The sequence below is a fragment of the Sarcophilus harrisii genome, chromosome 1, assembly GCF_902635505.1.
Source record: "Sarcophilus harrisii chromosome 1, mSarHar1.11, whole genome shotgun sequence".
NCBI lineage: Eukaryota > Metazoa > Chordata > Mammalia > Dasyuromorphia > Dasyuridae > Sarcophilus > Sarcophilus harrisii.
This window is the reverse complement of record NC_045426.1, coordinates 220,949,380-220,969,375: the sequence shown is the minus strand read 5'-3', so window position 1 is coordinate 220,969,375 and position 19,996 is coordinate 220,949,380.

The window sequence follows — 19,996 nt, the reverse complement described above, 5'->3', positions numbered from 1 at the left end:
AGTAAATGAGATTTCTTTGTGCTAATGTTGCCAACTGACTGATTTAGAGTTAACACACTTGAATTCAGATCTGTGTGATTCTGAAGTCAGCTCTTTCCCATTAAATGATGATGCCTCCCATATCACAACTATTATTAGTAATAATATTTTCTTTTTCCTTTCCTATTGTTAGAAAGTGAGTCTAGTTAAGGCCCCTGATTCTGGGGGGCAGAGTCAAGATGGCAGAGTAAAGGTAAACTTGCTCAATTTCTCCCCCAAACTATTCCAAATTCTTTTATATAATGATTCCTAACATATTTTAAGGGGCCAGAACACCCAAAAGACAGCTGAAGGCAACTTAAAAAGTAAACAACAAAGGTCTGTGACATCAGACTGGGGATTCAGCTTACATTCCCAGTGCAGGCCATAACAGTACAGCCCTGGAGTAGCTCTGGACCCAGACCCAGACTCAGTCCCAGCCACAGCCGAACATCTGAATCAGCAGTAATACTGGTAGCTTCCCGATCCCTTAGATCAGAGACACAAAAGAGGATTGAGAAGGTCAACAGAAAAGGTCTGTGGAACCAAAGTGGGAACCCAGCATGTAATCTCAGCACAGGCTGTGCCGGCACAACCCTGCTCCCAAACCCAGGCACAGTTCTGGCCCTAGCCCCAGATCAGACCTCAACATCAAGAAGGGGGGACCTCTGAATCAGCAGCATTTCTGAAGGCCTGAGAACACAAGAAAGGACTTGGAAGATCAATGGAGAGGGTCTATGGCAACTGAGTGGGAGTCCAGCGTGCAGACCCTGCCAGTGTAGCCCTGGCCCCCACCCCAGGGCCAGAGCTTAAAGGAAATAAGAACTCTGTTATTTTAGCAGGTTAGATCTTGAAGCTACAGTGAGATGAGAACATTCTTAACAGGTCCAGGGCAGAAAAAAGTGTTTGTGGTCAGATTCCTAGAAAGATCTCTAAAAACAACATAAAACCCCTGAAGCTTGGAACAATGTCCCTACCACCCTGGAAACAGAGTCCTGCTTCAACAAAGAGTTAAAGGATGAGTAATGGTCTAGGAAACAGAAAACAAAAAAGGTTCTGATTATTGAATGTAATTATGGTAACAAGGAAGATCAAAACACACACTCAGAAGATGATAACAAAGTCAAAGTTCCTACATCCAAAGCCTCCAAGAAAAATAAGAAATTGACTCAGGCCAAGGAAGAGCTCAAAGGGATTTTTTATAACCAAGTGAGAGAGATAAAGGCAAAAATAGGAAAAGAATTTGAAAGTGGTGCAAAAGAAAATACAAAAAACTATTTTCTTTTGCACCACTTTCAATTCCTCCTATTGAGAAAAGAGGCACAAAAACTCACTGAGGAAAATAATTCCTTAAAAAATACAATTGAGCAAATAGAGGCTAATGACTATATGAGAAATCAAAATATAATAAAGCAAAACCATAAAAGTTGAAAAATAGGGGGAAATAAAATATTTCATTGGAAAAACAACTGATCTGGAAAAAAATACAGGAGAGATAATTTTAAAATTATTGGTTTATCTGAAAGTCATGGTCAAAAAATGAGTTTGGACATCATATTTCAAGAAATTATCAAGGAAAACTGTCCTGATATTCTAGAACTAAGGGTAAAATAGAAATTGAAAGAGATCCCAAAATGAAAACTCCAATATTGTAGCCAAATTCCGGAATTCCCAGGTCAAGAAGAAAATATAGCAAGTACCCAGAAAAAAACAGTTGAAATATAGTAAAGTCACAATAAGGATAACACAAGATTTAGCAGCTTCTACATTAAAGGACTGGAGAGCTTGGTATATGATATTCCCAAAAGCAATGGAGCTAGGATTACAATCAAGAATCACTTACTCAGCAAAACTGGGTATAATCCTTCAGAGAAAAGAGTGGTCATTCAATAAAATAGAGAATTTTCAAACATTTGTAATGAAAAGACCAAAGTTGAGTGGAAAATTTGATTTTCAAATATAGGACTCTGGAGAAGCATAGTGAGATAATCAGGAAAATGATATCATAAGGGACTTTATAAGGTTTATCTGTTTATATTCCTTCTTGGGAAAATGATACTTATAACTTATTAGAACTTTTTCATGATTATGGCAGTTAGATGGAAGGCACAGGTATGAGTTGAATGTGAAGGGATAATATCTTTTTCAAAAATGATGAAATTAAGGAATGAAAGCAGAATATTCTGGAGAGAAAAGGAAAGGGAGAAATAGAATGGTGTAAATTATCTTCCACAAAAAAGGCCAAAAAACCTTTTACAGAGGAGGAGAGGAGGAGGAGAAAATGAATGGGTTCAAAGAAGAAATAACATACATATTCAACAGAGATATACAAATCTATCTTATCCTGCAGGAAAATAGAGGGATAGGAGTTATGGGAAGGGAAGAGGATGATAAAAGAGAGAACATATTGGAGGAGGGAGTGGTCAGTACCAAAACATTTTTGAAGAGGAACAAGGTAAAAGGAGGGAAAGAGAATAAATGGCTGGGGAGTGGGGGGGCGGGGGAGGAATACAATTAGTAATAGTAATTGTAAAAAGAACTTCAAAGCAAGTTTCTCTGATGAACCCTAATTTTCCAAACACAGAGGGAACTAATTTATAACAAGCAAAAGCCATGCTTCAATTAATAAATAATCAAAGATATGATCTGTGCCCAAAGGGCTATAAATATCCTTTGACCTAACAAAAGCATTACTTGGCATGAAAAGCAAAAAAGATTCAAAGAAAAAATGGAAAATGGTGTATATGTCCAAAATATTCATAATGATTCTCTTCTCGGGGCAAAAAAAATTGAAAATTGAGGGGTTGTCCATCAATTGGGGAATTGGGGAATGACTCGATAAATTGTAGTATATGTTTTTGATGGAATATTATTATTCTATGGGAAATGATGAGCAGGATGCTATTAAGGAAAAAAAAAAAAACCTGGAAAGTCCTTCATGAACTCAAGCAAAGAGACATGTATTATATATACAAAGTAATAACAATGTTCTGGGATACTCAGCTATGAATAACTTTGTTATTCTTAGTAGTACAATCATCCACAACTAATCTGAAGGACTTATGATGAAACATCCTATCCATACCCAGAGAAGGAATTGATTGTGTCTGAATACCGATTGAAGCATTCTCTCTTTCTCTATCTCTGTCTCTTTTTTAACTTAATTTTTCTTGGAGGTTTTAATTTTCATTAGGGTGGGAGATCTTTGTGGGGTTTTTTTTCACAATTTGACTTTTATGGAAATGTTTTGTATGATTCCACAAATTGTTTCTTAATTGTGGATGGGGATGAAGGAAAGAACCTAGCAGTCAAAAATTTTAAAAATACAAATGTAATGCTTTTAGTTTTGAATGTAACTGGGGGAAATATTAATGAAACAAAACAAAAAAAAATAGTGGTTCCAGTATAGTGTAGTATACAATAATGTTGCTCTGTTGACTTATACTTTACAGAGTTGAGTTTAGTGGATAAGAACATATCTATAAAACACAGAAGTGGTTTATTTATTTATTGTTTGTGTGTATTTGTGAAAATGTTTTTATTTGCTTTTCCCATTAAGATTTATTTGAGTAAATATAGCATAATTTGAAATTGTTGAATATTTTCTTTTCTGAAAGATACTAATGAGATATGTCTGTTAGACATGAATTGAAGAAGGGAAAAAAAGCTCAACAAAACACCCTGAGGAGTTTTAGAATTTTCAGGTTGACCAGACTTGTCTTTTAATTCCTTAATAAAGTCTGTTTGGAAAGAGGTTTGTGAATAGTTTTGTGACATTTATAATCTATATGTTTCTATGATATTATAGATTTAGATTGCAACTAGTTAAGGTTATCTCTCCAATAGTGGCTGATGGCAGGAACCTAGTACTTCCCATATGGTTTATTACCCTCTTAGGAAAATGATTAACACATTTCATAAGCACTGCCATTGGCTAGCTACTATTGCTGCTGTTATTATCACAATTGCATTTCCTCAGCTCCTTCTACAGGCTGATCTTCTGGGAAAATGTGTGCAGATCTAAACCAACATTTGTTTGAACCAGACAGACATGGAAAAGAAGAGAGATTGGGATCAGTTCCTACAATTACCTGACCATTCCTCACCCCAATCCTCCAAATTAAAGTAGCATTGAATCTTTGAATCAGAATCATTCTATAATTTCTTGCTCTTTTCAGGTTGTACGATTAAATTACAGTCAAAAAGACTTCTACACCTGTAGAAATGAGCTTACTAACCCAAATGCTCACAATACTAACAATGTTGTTAGAAATGAGACACTTGACTAAAAGGAAGGCAATTGCCAATTTCTTTAATGCGCATTTCTTAATGAGTCTTATCAGGAGACTGATTCACATGAAAATGCACAATTAGCTTATCCCAAGTTTAATATACAATTATCTCCATACTAGCTTTGTTTCTATTACCTTTGGAAAGTGCCTCCCTCCCCTCCCAGTATTCTGCACAGCAGGCAAATCCCTACACATTCCATAGCAACTATACCAGATTATTATTTAGCTGCTCTTGCCTTTCAGATGAAGATGGAATTTGATAAAATGGTATTTTGGCTAGCACATTCCTTTGTAGTTTCTGGTGACTTTTGAAACTTTAATATAGTCCACCACTTGGGAGAATTAACTGCAATGATAGATGGCAGAGCTGAAGTTAGTTAAAGAATACCTGGGTTCTAACTCCATCACTTGCATTTGCAAGTGATATAAATTCAAATGACCATAGATCACGAACATTAAGATTAAAATACTAAAGACATCAAGTATAATTTTTTATTTTACAGATTGAAAAAAACTAAGATACACAGATATTAAGAAATATGCTTAGGGTCACACAGATGGCAAATAACTGAGACAAAATGTGAACTCAAGTCTTCCAGAATCCAAGTCCAGAATTCTATCCAGTATGCCATCTAAATACTTAACAGATCAGAAGTCAATTAATCTTTCCCTTACTCAGTTCTTCATTTCTAAAACCTAAGATGAAAATGTTTATATTATAGCTATATACAATTAATATGCATTAAGTAAAGTAGTAAAATAGGCCAAGTTAATATCATTCATTGTTACCAGCAAAACATTTTAATTCTGAGAAAATATTATAGTTGGGAAAAAAGGTAAAAAAAAAAAGTTCAAAAATCCAAGAAAAAAGCTCCCATATATTAATTGGAGCAAATGACAGATACTGTTTTTTATCTCTTTTTGTATCCCAAGTGCTTAGCACAGTAGCTAATACATAGTGGACACATAATAACTGTTTATCAATAAGGGGCCAAGGATTAACCATATACAGTTGTGGTCACTGCTGAGCTTTCTACTTAATCATTCTAATATTTTACTTTATTATCCTGACTTTCAGGAAAATTCCAGATATTTGCACATATCCATATAAATTCATAAAATTTAAATCTACCTTTCAACTAATCAATTAATTTCAAAACTTCAACTCAGTTTATTAAATAGTATTTATCCAATACTATAGGAATTCTTTTTCAAATAGTACATATAGTACTCTTCATATTAAATCCTTTATTCTTCTGAAGTTCAATAAATATTTGTCACTAGAAATATAGTATATTAACAATGAAATTAATAATAAAAATAAGTAATTATTTAGAGTATTTTAGTTATGAGAATGATCAGATCTTGAGTTATAACATAACTTTACTTCTGAAAAAATATATACTTTAATTCAATTAAGATAAAAATAAAATCTTTTCTCAGACGTTCTTTTCATCCTTTTTCCAGTCAAAGATTATTTCTACATAAAATAGTTATCTCCATTATTTTTCTCTATTGTTCATCCAATGTCTCCTTAGACATGACAGGAAAATTGTTTTCTTTCAATATAATTTCTCATAGTATGATGATTAAATTGTATTTCAATATTCTATAGCCTTTAAAAAAACATACAACTACCTATAATCTCTATTGGAGAGAATATTCATACTTGTGTTACATAGGTTTCATTAAATCCACAGGCCTATAATATAAATCATTATTTTTGTCATCTAAATCCTTTTCCAAATTTCTCTCCTTTGAAATGATCCAGTAACCCAGCCTTTAAAACTTGACTTCCCTCTTTCTCACTTCTTCCACAGTATACAATTAATTATGATATGTCCTCTTCTCTCCCCTCCAGTTAAAATACTCATTAATTTTTCTTTCACTGCTGCAATTGCTTCTTCTAAATTTGTCTCTGGTTTTCATTTCTCCTTTCTCTAATCTATTTCTTTTACACAGCTACAAAATAATCTTCATAAAACACAAGTCTGACTATGTCATCCTGTGCTCAAAACACTTTTTTAACCCACCATTTTCTGTGAAACAAAATACAAATTCTTTAAGATTCTCAACCATTTGGCTTTGATCTACTTACCTTTCTAGCTTTATCAAATATTACTCTCTAATCATAAATTCTCTATTCCAATGACTCTGGACTACTATCTGTTTCCTAAACAAAATACTTCATCTTCCTCCATCATGCATTTACAATTAGCCAGTAGGCTCCATTACCTTTGAGGAAAGAAAGTTTACTTAGAAGATATGGCAAGGTAGTACAAAGCATTTTCCCCAAAGCCAAGAATATACTCTTCTATAAATACATAAGAAAAGTAGACACTAATTTAAATTATGATGGTAGTGAGATGCACTTATAGAAAATGCAGGTGTCAAAAGTGGCACTTCTTGATTGTTGAGCATGGAAATGAAGTGTGGGGTTTTTGTTGTTATTGTTTTCCTTTTGTAGAATCCTCATAAATTACCTCTAAATTTAGCTCTTTGCTGAATAGATCACAGTAAGATTCCCATGACCAGTGCCTTTCCTAAATCCACAGTCAATAGGCAACTATCTTTCCATATGTCTTTGCAATTGCTTCAGCTGCCATCATTTACTGTTCTAATGACTATTATGAATAGTAGGAACAGTAAAAGTCCCTAGTGGGACCTCTGAAGAGAATTCTAGATTTCCCCAAAATACAAAATTACTGCCTGGGCATGTCCATTTGGAATATTCATTTGTCTGAAATCAGGAAATAAGAAACATCATGTGCAAAGATAGCCATGTATTCACACCTACTATGACCAAGTGATAGATTAACATCTTCTCTTCCTACTTTCCCAATTCCTACCCAGCTCTGGGAGACAGTTCAAAATAATCCTGTCTCCTTGAAACCACAAAGAAAAGGAGAATGATGAAGCCAATGACTTCACCTCTCATTTCTGATTTAGCAACTTAAAAGCAACTTAAAAAGCAACCTCCAGCTTCTCGGGCTATTAGAAGAAGAAAAATATCAACTCCTTGATTATCATGGCCAGAAACTCTCTCCCCAAATTTTCACCTGATTTTTTGAATCAAAATCAGCCAAAGAAGTTAGTCTTCTCTAACACTAAATAAATTTTTATATAACATAGGTAAGTGGAAAGAAAGAAAAACTGAAAAAGAAGTTTAACCAATTGTTGATCAGCTCCAATTTATACTGTGTATATCTTGCTTGTTCCAATTTGTTAACATATTATCTTCTCCATTAAACTATAAATTTCTTAAGAGCACATTTCCTTGTGGCCCTGATGTTTAGCACTGTGCTCGGCACATAGTAGTTACTTAATAAATCTAAGTTGACTGATTAATTGGCTGAAAACTAAAACCTCAAGGTTTCATAGATTAATACAGTTACATTATTTACTCAAAGAAATCTTTTAGCGGTAGAATGTATTGAGAAGATCAGTTTTGCACTGGTAGCTGCTAAGTTTTCTACAACTTCCCTTCCTCCCTCCCTTACTCTTTATCTCTGGAGCTTGTTTATATACACTATACATACTTTACTATATTATCAGGTATTTATTGCTAGTGTTCAATTTTGTTCAACTTTTTGTGACCTCATGAATAACAGCATGCCAGGCCCTTCTATTCTCCACTATCTCTCTTCAAGTCTGCCCAAGTTCATGTTCATCATTTTCATTATACTATTCATCCATCTCATTCTCTGCTGTCCCCCTTTTTTATGGCTTCAATATTTCCCAACATAAGGGTCTTTTCCAAAGAGTTTCCTCTTCTCATCATGTAGCCAAAGGATGTAAGCTTCAGATTCAGTATTTGTAGTGAATTGCCTGAATGAATTTCTTTAAATATTTACTGGTTTGATCTCTGTACTGTCCAAGGGACTCTCTAAAGTCTCTTTTAGTACTACAATTTAAAAGCATCAATTCTGTGGCACTCATCTTTCCTTATTAACCAACTCTCACAGACACACATTGCTACTAGAAAAACTATAGGTTTGAGTATATAGACCTTTCTTGCCAAAGTGATATCCCAGATTTTTAGAAGGCTGTTCATATTTTCCATGGCTTTCCTCCCAAGGATAAAGCATCTTTTAATTTCATGACTACATTTACTGCCTGAGATGATCTTTGAGCACAAGAATATACAATCTGACCCTATTTCATTTCTTCTTCCTCTATTTGCCAGAAAGCAATAACATTAGTTGTCATGATCTTAGGCTTTTATTTTTTGTTTTGTTTATTTTTCTGTTAAGTTTTAAGCCAACTTTTACATTCTCCTCCTTAACACTCATTGAAGGGCTTAATTCTCCTTCACTTTTTGCTATAGAAATGTCATCATTTGTATATCTGAAATTATTGATCTTTCTTCCTACAAACTTAATTCCAACTATTGATTCATCTGGCCTAGTATTTTACATTATATACTCTGTATAGAAGTTAAATAAATAACGTGACGATATCCAGCTTTGTCCTACTCCTTTTGCCAATCTTAAACCAATCAGTTTTTCCATGTTCATTTCTAACTGTTACTTCTTGGACTACAAGCAGGATCCTCAAAAGATAAGATAATCTGTATCCCTTATCTTTGAGAACTGGACACATGTTGTGAGCCACACATTCAAAGGCCTTAGTGTAGTCAATGAAGTTGAAGTAGATGTTTTTTTATGGAACTCCCTTGCTTTCTTCATAATCCAGCAAATGTAGGCAATTTGATCTTTAGTTCCTTTGGTTCTTCAAAAAGCAGCCTGCCCTTCAGGTAATTCTCAGTTTATACATTGCTGAAGTCTAGCTAATCTTGCAGAATTTTAAATATATACTTGCTGGCATATGAAATGTGCACAAACATTCAGTAATTTTAAAAAATTCCTTGGAATGGCAATTTTGTAGGATTGGGACATCTTTTCCAAATGTGTTAGCATATTAATATAGGACTTTAACAGCATCATTTTTTTTTTGCATTTTTAAATAGTTCAGCTGGAACTTCATACCTTTACTAGCCTTTCTTTAACCAGTTCTTTCTAATGCCTATTTGACTTCATTCTTCTAGATCTGTAATCATATCATTGTGGGTACTGATAATTTCTTGAGTAGTTTGTGTGTGTGTGTGTGTGTGTGTGTGTGTGTGTGTTCTTGTCACCTCTTCTTAATCTCTTCTGATTTCTGTTAAATTACTAGCATTCTTATTTTTTTATTATGCCCACCTTTTTCACAAAATGATCTTTAATTTTCTTGAAGAGATCTCTATCTTTCCCATTTAGTGTTTTCTTCTATTCTTTGCATTGCTTATTAAGAAAAGCCTTCATATTTCTTTCTCCTTGCTGATCTCTGCATTTTAAAGTTAATTTAAAGTATATTTTTCCCTGGTTCTTTCCATTTTGTTTTCTTCATTTCCCCAGCTATTTACAAAGTCTTATCAGAGAGCCATTTTGCTTTCTTTTTTTTTTTTTTCTTGCTTTGGATTTTTTTTGTTGTTGCTGCTGCTTCCTGTTGTTAGATACTACATCTACCTGATCTAATTCCTTAATTATATTCATTATCTCCACTTCACATTTATAAAGAATGATGTTTAGGTCATATCTATGTGCTCTGATGATTTTCCCTTCTTTATTCGATTTAAGTTTGAATTTTGTAATAACAAGCTCATAATCTGAGCCATAGTCAGCTCCAGGCCTTGTTTTACCTGACTGCATGGAAATTCTTCAACATTGGCTGCAAAGTGTAGAATCAATCTGTTTTCAATATTGACCCTCTGCTGAAGTCCATGTGTATTGTTATCTTTTAAATTGTTGAAAAAAAGTCTTTTTAATGAGCAGTGAATTATCTTTATAAAACTCTACTCATCTCTATCCTGCTTTATTTTGTATTCCAGGGTCAAATTATCTATTATTCCAAAAAATTTTGGTTTCCTACTTTAATATTCCAATCTTCTATTATGAATGTGATATCTCTTTTTTGTGTTATTCATAGATGTTATGTGTCTTCAAAGAACTGATCAACTTTGACTCTTCAGCATTATTTGAAGAATAGACTTGTATTATTCTGATATTAAATATCTTGAATTTTAATAGAAATCATTCAGTCATTTTTGAGATTAAAGTCCAGTACTGCTTTTCCCATCTTTTTTTAAGCAATTGATTTCTTCAGTCAGTTTTTGTACCCATTTTTCCACTTGGTCAATTCTGCTTTTCAAGGAGTTAAAATGAATTTCAATTTCCTTTAAATGAATTCCTATATATGTTTCTCCAACTGACTAGTTCTGCTTTCTGAGGTGCTCTTCTTTTAAATGAATTTCTGTACATATTTCTCCAACTGACTAGTTCTTCTTCTTGAGGAATTCTTCTCTTCACTGAATTCTTGTGTCTATTTTTACTATTTGACCTACTTTCTTTTTTAAGGTATAATTTTCTTCAAGTTTTGTACCTCTTTTATCAAGCTATTGTTTTTCTTTTTTTTTTCTTTCTCATTTTCTTACATCATTCTTTTTTCATCCCCAGTTTTTCTCTACCTCTACCTTATTTTATTTTTAAAAATTTTTTGACCTCTTCCATGATCTGAAACAAATCAATATTTTTCTTTGAGATTTTGGATATAGCACTTTTTTTTGACTTTGTGGTCTTCTTCTAATTTTGTGTTTTGATCTTCCATATCACCATAGCAACTTTCTACAGTCAGAAACATTTTCTAATGTTTACTTATTTTCCAGCGAATTTCTTGATTTTTAACTCCATGCTTAAGTGGGACTTTGATTCTGGAGTAGGGGACTTTAGGTTTTTGTGCCACTGTTTCAAAAATAATTCTGTCATTTTTCAGGTCTTTCAGGGTGATATGATCTAGGAAGAGCTATGTTTATTACTTTCCTGGCCTGTGCACTGAACCTAGGGTACTACCAAGATAAGAGGTAGTATCCTCATTCTTTAATATCCTAGAACTGTGGTCAGGGTTTCAGCTTCACTGCAACTTCAAGTACTTGCATGATAGTACTCCTCCTCCTCTTGGGACTGAGATCTAGATCCAAATATGGGCAAAGCAACAGAATTGTACCTCTATTGCCAGTAAAGAGACCACTATAATTTCCTTCTGACCAATTGTCTGATTCTCTTATCATCTGTATGATGAGAGGTCCAGAAACCACCACTGATTGAGCCACTCCCCAGACTCACTGCTGTTTTTCTGGGATATGCCCTTCCCTAAACTGAACTCCACTTTCACCGCTGTGCAAAAGTCTTTTCTTGCCAATAGTCTTGGGCTGGAAAATTGTTTCACCTCATTCTTTTGTGGGCTCTGCCATTCAAAAATTTGTTGTGAAGCATTTTTGGAGGGGTTTGGGACAATCTCAGGTGAGTCTAAGCCTTTTCTCCACCATTTTGATTGTTTGTCTCCTTTTTATTCACTATAAGGGCTACTTCATTTCTTCTAGCAGGGGTCCTCAAACTTTTTAAATAGGGGGCCAGTTCACTGTCCCTCAGACGTGGAAGGCCAGATTATAGTAAAAACAAAAACTTTGTTTTGTGGGCCTTTAAATAAAGAAACTTCATAGCCCTGTGTGAGGGGGATATACGTCCTCAGCTGCTGCATCTGGCCTATGGGCCGTAATTTGAGGACCCCTGTAAGAGGATTCTTGCCCACACTAGCATGTGTAGTGATTATCTCAACAAAACTGACCTATTCTCATTCATTTAAATTCACTGACTCCCAAGATGTCAGTATTTAATCTTTCCATTTCCTGTCTGAACTTACCCAAATTATCTTGGTTCATAGATCTTACATCCCAGGTTCCTGTGCAATATTGATCTTTTCAGCATCAGATTTTCCTTTCATCACCAGATATATCCACAACTGAACTTTCTTTTGACTTTGGCCCAGTCATTGCATTAGTACTGGAACTACTTGTAGATGTCTTCTGCTCTTCCCCTGTAATGTATTGGACACCTAAGGTGCTCATCTTTTTATGTCATCTTTATAATTATTTTATCACTGTCTGTAAGTTTTTCTTGAAAAGATACTAGAGGGTTTGTCTCTTCTTTCTCCAAAAGATCACCCATTTGTCAGAACTTCCTATTATGATCTATCCATCTTGGGTAACCCTGCATAGCATATACAGTTTGAACTATACAAGCCCTTCCACCATGACAAGTCAGTAATTGGGAGGGAGGTCCCTTCTGGATAATGGAGCTCAAAATTCTATTATGTTTGTAGCATATCTTCACACACTCTCCCACACAACTACTCCCACACCTTACTCCTACACACACATTCACATATACCTTTGCAAGTATCTCAGTGCCCCCAAAATTCAGGAAAGTCTTAGGGAAAAGGTGGATTAACATGGCATGGCATGGTACACCCCCCACTATCTACAGCCCTTTATATAAATACTCAGTCAGAAGTGCAAAGCATGAATTCTCAGATCAGAGGGTTTCTTTAAAAGCATTATGTAGTCTTCTTGAATGTTAGAGTTATGTTATTTTATGATACATCAGACAATCAAAGTTTCATTATAGGCAATGCTTCTTTTTTTATCTGCAGTTATAGTATAATTTAATGCCAAATATGTGTAGCCAAATGAGTTTTGAGGTACTCTAATTAGACATTTTTGTCCGAAACACCTGTTGTCTGATTGTTTGTTTGTTTGAAGTTAGGTATGAAGGGAAGAGAATTATCTAAGCAACACTAGCCTGATTCAGAAAACTTTAGAAGGGTAAAAGATTAAATATATAAAGTCTTTGCTTCAGAAATTTTGGACTGGTAGCTGATCTTTTAAAGTATAAATATTTTTAATCACTATGTATACTAGTGCATGTATATATATATATATATATATATATATATATATTAAAATTTTAGAAACTTTAATTGTTTTTTTCTGTGATTTTTCCTGTGATTAACATTTTTTAAATTTTTATTTATAGTTTGGTTCATTGCCTTACAAATGACTGCAAATCTCTCTTATTTTAAGCTTCATATTTTTCAGTACATCTGGGTGCCAATAGAAACATTTTTAAGAATGAGCTACTTTAAAAATAGGCTATGTTTTGCCAAAAAAAAAATCCATTAGATATACTGATAGAAATTATATTCCCCCTGTTGATAATGAAAAATGAGAGTCTATTAACATTGATTATTTCCATGACACCAATTCATTACTTTTCTTGGATAATCAAATCAAATTTCATCATACAAAATGACTATTCTTGATCATGTTGCAGTCATCCATTTTTCTTTTTAATTATTGCTTTAATTCTCTCCAAGCCTTGCACCAAATTATTTTAAATTCTTTTTCAAAAGTTTTTTCTCATGATGCAAATTGTTAGGGCAAAAAGCCTATTCATATATATATATATAAACTTTAATACTTTGATGATAGCTCATTAAAACATACATGTATAGATACAGAAGTGATACTATCCAAACTAGGATTTAGAGATCAGCAACAAGTCAGAAAGCCTGGACTGCTACTTAGATGAAAATTATATTACAAATACTAATGTATTTAGTAGAACTATATAGAATGTATGGTTCTATGGAACTGTCTTATTCTTTTAATAATATTTTAAGGACTATCATCCTTTGTTTAGGTAAGAATTTATTTTGTAGTTATTGCTTTAAGTCAATTAAAAATTTTTAAAAAAGAAAAACAGGAAAAATTGTTTAAAAAACCCTATTGAGTCTAAATAATCATGTTATCCATGATATAGGATTCAGAACAATAAGATTCCTTCAAGATAACAATTTCAACTTCACTTTGCAGAGAAAAACATTAAAGTCTGAAAAGGTTAAGTTATTTTAATATAGTCCCATAATTATAGAAGATCAGACCCAAAATTTAAAGCAGAATCTTCTGGAACCTATTTTATTTGCCCAAAGTCCTATTATAATGACCAAGGTTTATATGTATATTAAGGATGGGATGTTAACATTGAAATGACTGAGCTGAAGTAAGATATGTTCCACTTCCTGGTCATGTTTTTCTTTCCTGAGAGCTATTGGACTGAAGGTTATGGAGATAGGGAGAAAATCAAGCAAGAATTAATTTATAAAATATCAGGATGGAATTTAGGAATAATTTCAATGTTAAAAGTCTAAAACCAAAAGGCTTTTTCTTTGGTATTCCATAGGTGAGACTTCTTATGAATAAAAACAATAAATTGGAATTGACAGATTTTGGCAATTAATTATAAGTGGAGGGTGAAGGAGAGAGAATAGTTGAGGATGACTCCAAGAATGCAAAACTTCATGAGACAGAGGATGGTATTGTCCTCAAAAGAAATTGGAAAACTATGAATAGAGGCAGTTTTGGAGGGTGTCTTGTTCTGGACATGATGAGTTTGAGGTGCTTACAGCACTCATAATTAGAAATGGGACTGGAGTCAGGACAGTGACTAGAAATAGTTAAAAGGATGTGATAAATATCCTTAAAGAGATTCACAAACAAATGTGTGGGAGTTCATCAGTTCACCAAAGGAAAATGTAAAGAGGAAGAAAGAGGGTCCCACAGCCATGGAATAACCCACAATTAGAGAGTAGAACAAGGATTATGATCCATTGGAGAAGAAGAAGATAGAACTCTCATGCAGGTATGAAAAGACTTGAATGAGAAGGGAGGATATTCAAGACAAGAGATTTGCCAACAGTGTCACTGCTGAGAAATTAAGAAAAAGAAGAGTTCTGAAAAAAGACAAGTAGACCTAACAATTAAGAAATTATTGGTAAATTTTGAGTGATTATTTTCAGTTGAATGATGAAGTCAGAAGTCAGATTGCAAGAAGATGAGAAATGAGAAGAAAAAATATGACAAATATTGGCAGCTTCTCCAATGTTTGTCAGAGTAGAAAGATATAAGAAGAGGAGAAGACCAGAGAATCATAAGTAATTGTTTGGTGTTTTGTTTTGTTTTGAAAGACTGGGGAGATATGGATATATTTGTAGGCAAGAGGGAAAAGATAGAACAGAAATAAAGATGAGTGTTGAGAATGATAAGGGAAGATAGGAAGAGAAAGATATAATTTAATATAACATAAGTTTTGGAAAGCAATAGAAGAAGACAAGATCAAGAGTAAAATTATCAAGGCTGGCCTTTAAAAGAAAGGTCCCTTCATTTCCTTAGAATAAAAGCAGAGAATGGGGAATAATGGAAAAGGAGTCTGAAACATAGGCTAGAGAAAGGAAAAAGATCTCACAGCAAGTTACTTCTATTTTCCCGGAAAAATATGAAGCCACATCCTCTACAAGATGAAGAGGGTAAGGCATTGTATGATAGGAAAAAAGAGAAAAGCAAAAGTTTGTAATAACCATTTCTGAATCTTGGGTCCTGAAAAGGGACACTTGTAGGTGAAAATTATCCCTGTGGGTACCTGAAGTAAAGTGATGAAAAAGATGATGAGAGTTGAGGTTGTTGAATGAGAGGTCAAGATAATTGAAGGAACATTAACATGCATATTGAAGTCCCCAAGATTAAGATCTAAAGTTCAGGAGGATAGAAAGAATGTGACCCAGGAAGATCCAGATCTTCTTTTATTTTTTGTTTTTAAAAATGCTTTTTAATAGTGTTTTCATAAGCCATGTGTACCTTTTAACTTAATTCCAAGATATTTTATTCATTTGTTTGTTATTTTAAGTGAATTTCTTTTCTTATCTCTTCCTTCTCAGTTTCATTAGATAGTAATTTCATAAAAATAAGATGATTATTTTTAAAATTTATTTTGTATTTTGCTTTTTCTTGAAACTATTATTTCACTGTAGATAAGATAAAATATTTGGGAGTCTACCTGCCGAAACAAAATCAGAATCTATATGAACACAATTACAAAACACTTTCTACACAAAGTCAGATCTAAACAATTGGAAGACTATCAAGTGTTCATAGGTAGGCTGAATTAATATAATAAAAATGTCAATTCTATCTAAATTAATCCACTTATTCAGTGCCATACCAATCAAACTGCCAAGAAATTTTTACAGAGCTAGAAAAAATAATAACAAAGTTCATCTGGAAGAACAAAAGGTCAAGAATTTCAATGGAATTAATGAAAAAAATGCAAATGAAGGTGCCCTAGATTTACCAGGTCTAAAACTACATTATAAAGCAGTGATCATCACAACCATTTGGCTACTGACTAAGGAACAGAATAGTAAATAGAATAGAATAGAATAGAATTCAGTGGAATAGGTTAAGTTCACAAAACACAATAGTCAATGCCTATGTAATCTAATGCTTGATAAACCCAAAGAGTCAGCTTCTGGGATAAGAATTCACCCTTTGGCAAAAATTGCTGAGAAAATTGGAAATAGTGTGACAGAAACTAAGTATTGACCAACACCTAACACCCTATATCAAGATAAGGCCAAAATGGGTTCATGATTTAGACATAAAGGGTAATCTACCTCTCAGATCTGTGGAGAAGGAAGGAATTTGTGGCCAAAGAATTAGAATAAAGTATTAAACATCAAATTGATAAATTTGATTATATTAAATTTAAAAATTTTTGTACAAACAAAACCAGTGCAGACAAGATTAGAAGAGAAGCAGAAAACTAGGAAAATTCTTTACATTCAAAGGTTCTGATAAAAGCCTCATTTCTAAAATACAGAGAATTAACTCAAACTTATAATAATACAAGCCATTCTTCAATAGATAAGTGGTCAAAGGAAATGAAGAGATAATTTTCAGATGAAGAAATTAAAATCATTTCTAGTCATATGAAAAAAATGCTCTAAATAATTATTGATCAGAGAAATGTAAATTGGGACAATTCTGAGGTATCATTTCATACCTCTGAGATTAATTAAGATGAAAGGAAAAGATAGTGATAAATTTTGGAGGAGATGTGGAACAACTGGAACACTAATACATTGTTGGTGGAGCTATGGATTGATCCAACCATTCTGGAGAGCAATTTGGAAGTATGCCCAAAGGAACTATGCATTATCAAACTGTGAATACCTTTTGATCCAGAAATGTCTCACCTGGGCCTTTAACACAAAGAGATTATAAAAAAAAAGGGGAAAGGCCACACATGTGCAAAAATGTTTGTAAAAGTAAACTTTTTGTAGTGGCAAGGAACTTGAAACCGAGTAAATGCCCATCAGTTGGGGAATGGCTGAATAAGCTATAGTATATGAATGTTATGAAATATTATTGTTCTATAAGAAATGATCAGCAGGATGATTTAAAAAAGCATTTCAGAACATGCTAAGTGAAATAAGTGGAACCAAGAGAACAGTGTACACAACCACAACAAGATTATGTAATGATCAATTCTGATGGATGTAGCTCTTTTCAATAATGGGGTGATTCAGGGCACTTCCAACAGACTTTTGATGGAGAGAACCATCTGCATCCAGAAAGAGAATTGTTGGGACTGAACATGGATCACAATATATTTTTTGATGTTTCCTTGCTTTTTGTTTCTTTTTTTCTCATTGTTTTTTTCCTTTTTGATCTGATTTTTCTTGTGCAGCATGATAAATGTATGGAATATGTATGGAAATACATGGAGTACAATAGAAATATGTATAGAATTGTACATGCTTAACATATATTGAGAGAAGGAGTTGGGTAAGCGAGGGAGAAAAATTTGGAATACAAGATTTTGCAATGGTGAATGTTGAAAACTATCTTTGAAAGTATTTTGAAAATAAAAAGTTATTTTTTTAAAAAATGAAACAATTGGTTCAGTTCATTTTTTCATTCATATTATGGAATATTATTGTTCTGTAAGAAATGACCAATAGGATGAATATAGAGAGGCTTGGAGACACTTACATGAACTGATACTAAGTGAAATGAGCAGAACCAGGAGATCATTATACACTTCAACAACAATACTATATGAGGATTAATTCTGATGGAAGTGGCTCTCTTCAACAATGAGAGGATCCAAATCAGTTCCAAATGATCTGTAATGAACAGAACCAGCTACACCCAAAAAAATAAGCGTGGACCACAATATAGCATTTATACTCTTTCTGTTATTGTTTGCTTGCATTTTTGTTTTTCTTCCCAGGTTATTTTTACCTTCTTTCTAAATCTGATTTTTCTTGTGTAGGATGACAACTATATATATATATATATATATATATATATATACACACATATATTGTATTTAACATATATTTTAACATATTTAACATGTATGGGACTACCTGCCATCTAGAGGAGGGGGTGGAGGGAAGAAGAGAAAAAGTTGGAACAGATGTTTTTGCAAGGGTCAATATGGAAAAATTATCCATGCATATGTTTTCCCAATAAAAAACTATAATAATTTTTCCTTCATTTTCTAGGATTCACTAAAGATACCATCATAGTGTCTACAAGTGAAGATAATTCTAATCCTTTTTGTAAAAATTTATTCTTTTAATTTTTCTTCTTGTCCTATTACTGTAAATAGTGCTCAATCTGTACCTCTTTCTAATTTCCATTATATGGAAGTAAAACTAAGTGAGCCTCAAATACCATCAATTAAAGTGTGTGATTGCAGCATAATATAGAGGTGACTAACCTTATTCACTCATCCAAAAACCAAGACTTGATTGTTTTAAAAGTTGCAGCAGTTAAAATTGTACAGCTGGGAAATTTTGTGAATGTAGTTTACATCTTATTTTGCAAATATCCAAGAAAACCTTGAGACAATTCATTGTTGTATTCTATAAGATTCCTTTTCACCAATTATTTAACTAAAATAAAACAAAGTAATTCTGAAAGTACATAAGCCACTTTAACCCTATCTTTGAATTTTTAATTCTTCTACTCACTCTTAGTAAATGAAGAAATAAATGTAATATTAAAATCTGCTATAAAGACATCAAATATATTTTTTCAACAACTATTTCTGTCAAAGGCAATACCATCACTCTAGTTTGCAAGTTTGAAATCACAACTGACTCCTCTTTTGGAAAAAAAAATCTATCTGATTTTCTATATACAGTTTCAAGAGTTAATTCCACCTCAACAAAATTCGTCGCAGTCAATGTCTTGTCTTTAGTCACATAAATACCAGCTTCAGTGCCTCACCATCTTGGATTATTGAAATGATTTTCTATTTGGTGCCCCTTTTTCAAGTCTTTTCTCCTTCCATTCCATTTTCCACACAACTGTCAAAATGATTTTCCTCAGTTGTAACTGAGTAAACTTCAATTGTTCTCTATTACTTCAAAGAACAAATATAAACTCCTCTACGAGGAATTTAAAACCTCTAAACTCTAACTCCAGATTATTTTTACAACCTTATTATAGTCATTATGCCTTTTCATGTTCTATATGGTCTAAAAAATCAATCTTTATCATTGTTTGCACATGAAACTCCATAACCCATTTTTGTGCCTTTGCTACACCTGGAATACATTTTAGTTCATTTTCATTGCCCAGAATGTCTGTTTCTTCATAATTTTTCTTAATTTTCCCAAAGTGTTCATTCTTTTCTTCCCTTATAAAATTACCTCATATTTAATGCATATATATGCACATATGTACATATGTATATGTGTGTTTGAGTGCATACATATATACATACACACACAAATCATGTTGTACTTATGTAAGTATGTGTGTGTGTGTGTGTGTGTGTGTGTACATATATATATATATATATATATATATATATATATATATATATATATATATCTTCCAATAAAATAAAAGTATATGAAGGCATGGATCATTTTATTTTGTTTTATATGCTTGGTTAAAT